This window comes from Nothoprocta perdicaria, unplaced genomic scaffold (genome assembly GCF_003342845.1).
Source record: "Nothoprocta perdicaria isolate Ctin4 unplaced genomic scaffold, notPer1 scaffold_242, whole genome shotgun sequence".
In the NCBI taxonomy this organism is placed as follows: domain Eukaryota; kingdom Metazoa; phylum Chordata; class Aves; order Tinamiformes; family Tinamidae; genus Nothoprocta; species Nothoprocta perdicaria.
Genome location: NW_020455469.1, coordinates 353,586 through 359,103, shown reverse-complemented (window position 1 = coordinate 359,103; position 5,518 = coordinate 353,586). Strand labels below are relative to the sequence as shown.

Here is a 5,518-nt window from a genome sequence, read left to right as displayed (position 1 = left end):
TGTGTGTATATATGTGTGTGTATATATGTGTGTGTGCTTGTATTTGTGTAGCAAATCTATATTTGGCTTTTATGCTGATGAACATTATATTTAACTTGATTACATTAGCATGTATTCTATAATTTGGGAGCCCAGTAAGATCAGCGAGGTGGCTTAAAAATGGAAATGAGGCCCATTTTCAAGGGAATTCTTAGCTTTGGGCTGGTTAGCCCAGGCCCAACTCAGTGTAAAAATCTGGAAAGAAATGCTGATAGCTCCCTTATTAAAAAAAAGTCCGTCTTTCCCTTTCAGATGGGAGCTGTAGATATCTGTGGACAATTTCGAGCTGGTAGTTTGTCCTGACAACATTAGGACACTCTCAAGTAACCTCAGTTATTCTTCAGGCACTAGGAAGGGTGGCCCTGGTAGAGCCAGGACTTTTGGTTCATGTTGAACATTCGCACTCAGCCTTTTGCAGCTTTTAACTGACTGCAAAATTGCATGGGATTCGAGGTGAGGAAGGAGTTTTGTAACTCTGGAACAAAACGCTGTCATTGAGCATTCCTCACAGTTTTTCATGGGGCAATTCTCCTCTCTTCATTTGCATTTAAAATTGGAGTTGAAAATAAGGCTTTTAGAAACTTTTAATTTCTATTTAATTATGAGAATTTAACTTCGGGGTCTCTATCTGATTTAAAAGAATAATTAAAATTAAGTATGGCTGGAGTGATTTTTCACAGTTTTTCTGCCTGTCCTTTAGGACTTAAAGTAATAGTAAATTATTTGTGGCTGGGGGTGATCTATATGTAAATTCCATTAAGAATGGAATTTTGTTATAGAGAAATTCAGATTATGAAAATGACATTGCTGCCTTGAACGTCAGTAGCTAATAAATGCATTGGTTGTTACCATTACTTCTCCTAATGTCCTCAATTAAAATGATTTAAAATAGTACAATAGATAAGCAAGATCAATTAATTTTATAAGATGATCAAAGGAATGTAGTTCTGCATTGTAAACGCTCTAAATGTGATAATGGCTTTATCAGGCGGGAAAATAATTTCAAGTAGCTTAAACCTTATTCATTTTTGCTCAAGGGGCTTTTATTTGTAGCTAATCAAATGGCCTTTTGTATTTGCTAAGGTAGAATTTTCTGATCTTGTGCATTAATTTTCCAGAGTAAATTTCTAGACATTTTTGAAAATAGCCAAAAATTCTCAGAGGGCTGTGATTATAGGATCCCATATAATCAAAGAGAATTTGATTATACTGATGTTTCTGAACAGAACAGGTTGTTTGCATTTGCGATTTGGGGAAATAACATTTTAGATTGCTTTGATACAGTGGCACTTATTTTATCTAGCTGCGTAAGGCCTTAGTTGAGATGGTGGTGTGCCCGGATTTAACTTTCACATGAACGAGTTTTTATGCGAATGGTTAATTTTATGGAATTTCCCAGGTATTTCATGTTTTATATGTACATCTAGAAGTGAAATATTTACACAGAATGATGAAAATTAGTTTTTTTGATGACAAAATTTGGATCAACATCACAAGTGAAGGCAATATTATGTTGCTTAAAGCAGTACTTTTGATTGTGAGAGGCAGGGTGAAAAGACAGAGGAAGAGAAAAGATAGACGAAAGAGATAGAGGAAGAGGAAAATCAGCAGCCTTCTTTTCCTGGCTCTTTCTAATTGCTAATTTGTACCTGGTGCTTTCAATTATGTGAATCTTTTTCTTCCCTAAGGCCTCATCTCTGCCTACTTTTCCTGCCCCACTGGCACTTGCAGACAACCATTATTTGCCCTGCTTCATTTTGGTAGGCTAAAAAAGTCACCCTTTTTTTTCTTCTGCTCTGATTTGGGTCTAATTCTTGATGCTCTTCCTATTTAAAATGARTTTTGTAGAGCAAGGATGGCTAGACCAGCACTCAGTGCTGCTGCTGAGATGTTACCAGTGCCCTGTTACTCTCTCTATCTCTCCATACAGCCTAGACTCAAGCTTTGTAGCCTAAGGAACTCATAGGCTGCTTTATCTTTCACCATGGTGTAGTAGGAGAAATGCTTATGCAAGSTGCTATCATGTGCACATCATAAAACTGCATTTATAAAAACTGCATTTTCAATAGTTTTATCATCCCTCTTAGGTACTGTGGCTATAAGAGCCTTTTAGAATTACTAAACCAACAAAAACCATTAGACAATATTATTGATGCAATAATTTTTCTCTATAATATCACAATAATTTTCTCAAGATTTTCATTGCTCTCAAAATAACTGTAGTTAGTGGTTAAACAGCGGAGGTTATATTCAGAGAATATAGTCAGTGTAGATTAGTTTTCCATGCAGGAAAGTTATTTTTTTTGCTTTCTGTGAGGTCTTACAGTGTTTCAATAGAAAGCTTCAGCAATGATGAGCAAAGTGCAGTAAGTACTTGTTGCACCATTACATGCAATAATCCAGTTAAAATAYTCTCAATTTTCCCTCATTTTTCTCCAGTGCTGCTCCTTTAACAAGAAATTCATGCTTTTAATTTCAGTATTTATTTCTCACGTGTAATATTTTGTTATTGTCTTTGTTGAATTGTGTCCATGCTCTCTATTCTTTTATCTTTGTTAGTTACCAAAATCACTGAGCAGAACTGGGACCAAGGTAGAAGTCACCCTGGGGACCGAACATGAAGCTAACCTGATAACTGCTAGTTTTTAATCAAACATATGCCTACCTTTTATTATTTCAACCTGAACTCTGTTTCTTGAACTTGTGCTGTAAGATGTTCTCAGAAGTGATGGCCAAAAGCTGTGGTAAAGTCACAGTGCCTGCGTTTTGTTCTSTCCAGCTCTGAACAAGCCAAGGATCAGTCAAAGCTTAGCTCTGCTTCCCTCCCAGACCCCTTCGGCTGAGCAGGTCAGCACTACCCGCAGTATTGAAGATGCAGACAAATACTGAATTTTCTCTGCTTTGCTAGTAATTCTTGATTTTGTTTTTTGCCTGCTACTGAGCACTGAGGGGATGATTTTTGTGAATTTTATGATCATAAAACCAAGTTCTTACTCCTAAGTTGTACTGGTCAAATTCAGTTCATGTAGTTGAAAAATCCTGAGTTGTTTCTTAGCACCCTGTTATTGCTTAGAACCTGGTTCATGTATTTGTTGTAGCTCAGCGAGACTGACCGATTTATACTTTTCCATGGTCTTTTACATTTTAATTTTTTCTCATCTTTCAGAAGATAAGCTACTTAAATAAGCTACTTTAAATGTTTGCATTTGCTGTTGTTGAAAGAGAAAAGCCTCATTTTTCTTGCTGCCCTCCAGGATATTGATAGAGCTTTATTATACTCTAGGGTCATGCTCATAGCCATGTACATAGGGAAGAAAGGCATCTCTGTTTTTAAGGAGTTAAGTGGGGATACATGCTAAATAAAATGCATTAATAACAAATGTTTGTTAATGCTGAATTGTCATCATTTTTCTAATCTGCCTGATAAATTATCTTCATAAGACTGCCCAGCCCAGCAAGTATTGAAATTTAGATCAAGAGGAGGAGATACCATATTGAAGTTGTTGTTTGCTACGTGTGCTTGCATTCAAATTAAGCTCTCTAATACAATGACCAAATGAAATAAGCTTGGATCAGTCACACAACTCCAGTATGTGTTTGAGCTGAAATACTGCACTTCATCTGCAGTGTAATTCCATTTGTGCTATTACATAATTAAATTGAGACTTGAATCATGCGTTTTAAAAGATTATGTGACCATATGTAGCTTGAACAAGGGCCAAGTTTTGAAATAGTGCTCTTTTCATGATGCCTTTCTATTAGGTTTGTTAAAGTTTTTTTGAAAATCAGAACTGAATGTTGCCAACAGTTAATGAATTGATATGATCTAAGCCTGGAGTATTTCTTTATATAATTCAGAATCAGCTTTGGGAAGGAAAAGGAGAAAAAAAAGCAACCAAACAGAAAAATCTTCTGAAGCCCAAAATGTGTAAAACATGAAAGAATGACGTCCCCACTCATGTGGGAATGTAAACTAAAACTGCAGAATGTGCTTTCATTAAATCATGCTCTTAATTAGGTTTTAGCAGAATACTCTGTAGTCAAGTTTTTGTTGAATGATTTAATTAAAAAAGAAGCACACCTGATTTTCAAACTAAAGCGTGCTGTATTGAGTAATATAATCAGTATGAACAACCAACTTTTCCATACGTGTATAATGATAAGCACTGTTTCAAAAGAAAACAAAAACTCAATGTGGAAAAATCCTTGAATTCAGGTTGTTATTATTAATTCTCCATGTCACAACTTCATGGGGTTTCAGTGCTGCCTAATTTGAGCCCAACCTCTACATACTGCTTGCTGCTCAAAACCTGGGCCTTATCTGAAAATACATCCAACTCCAAACCTGGCTTCTACAGACTTTAGTTAAACAGAARCTTAGATTTTTTTCTTTTAGCTAAATAGAAGTGGTATTATGTGCCACCTCACCTGGCAGTAATATTCAATCCTCAGTCAGTGTGGCCAAGCAAATGGGAAGAGGTTGAGTATCATGGTGTGGCCAGTGAATCTTCCTCCAAAAATCTGTGATAAGACAAGAGATGTTCTCACACTGACGACAATTTGCTGTTTCTTTCAACTGCTCTAAATTGGTATTTGCTGAAGTTCCACTGGTGAACTTTTAGTTTCAGACTGAAAAATAGCATCTGAAAAGCACTCAAAATGGTATGAGCATCACTCTTTGGTTTTAGCTTCTGAAGATTTCAGTGCTGCTCATTGTTGTACTCTCTTTTGGCTCATGTGTATTTTACAGTGGTGGTGTTGCTTCAAAGATAGAAATATTTTATTGTTGATTGGTTAGGGTCTGCGTTTGGCAGAAAGAGTTGGTAATTTTTTTTGCATTGATGTGCATATAGAAATGTAGAAATGCCATTAAAATTATTTCATGTGTTTGGTGTAGCAATCAGTGGGCATCAGTTGGTTATGCACAGAAGTAGATCTTAWTGCAAGACTGGGCTCTTCTACTGAAACTTTGGCTCTTTTCTCATATTTTAAATTGTTTTGTTCCCTTAGGTGCCTAAATGATGGCTATTACTGCTTGCAGCTTGAGACTCTTTCCATGTAGGGKTTTTAAAATGCGTGCAGACCCTGAAGAGCCACCCGTACAATGCAGAGGGAATGATATATTCATGAATAAAACAAAATAGCGTATCACTGAAAATTGGAATATATTTAGAGTAGTTATGCATTTAATCTTACTAGAGACAAGGTAAAAAGCCTTTGTTGTCTTTCTGGAATGAGTATAAATTTACTTTTTTGTACCAATAAAAAAGGCTTTTGCTAGTAAGTGTGTAGATAAGGGAGACCAGGTAAACATGTTTATTCTAGGTTTTTAAATTTGGATCACATATTGCTTACCATGCTTCCTGCCAGCCTTTGGGTCTGACTGATACTGCAGATGAGTTCAGAGCTTCCAAGTTTTGTTGCTCATCATTTACAGGCTGCACAAACTTCTACCTTCAGCAGAGGACAGAAATGGAGA

The 5,518-nt window shown here is 36.2% G+C and overlaps 1 long non-coding RNA gene across 1 annotated transcript; it reads left to right on the top strand.

Annotated features, from left to right (window-relative positions):
- The first annotated feature begins 1,755 nt into the window (after window positions 1–1,755).
- Window positions 1,756–2,831, top strand: LOC112947689. Its single transcript, XR_003249466.1, has 2 exons — window positions 1,756–1,799; window positions 2,599–2,831. It is a non-coding gene; the product is annotated as an uncharacterized LOC112947689 (long non-coding RNA).
- The last annotated feature ends 2,687 nt before the right edge of the window (window positions 2,832–5,518 follow it).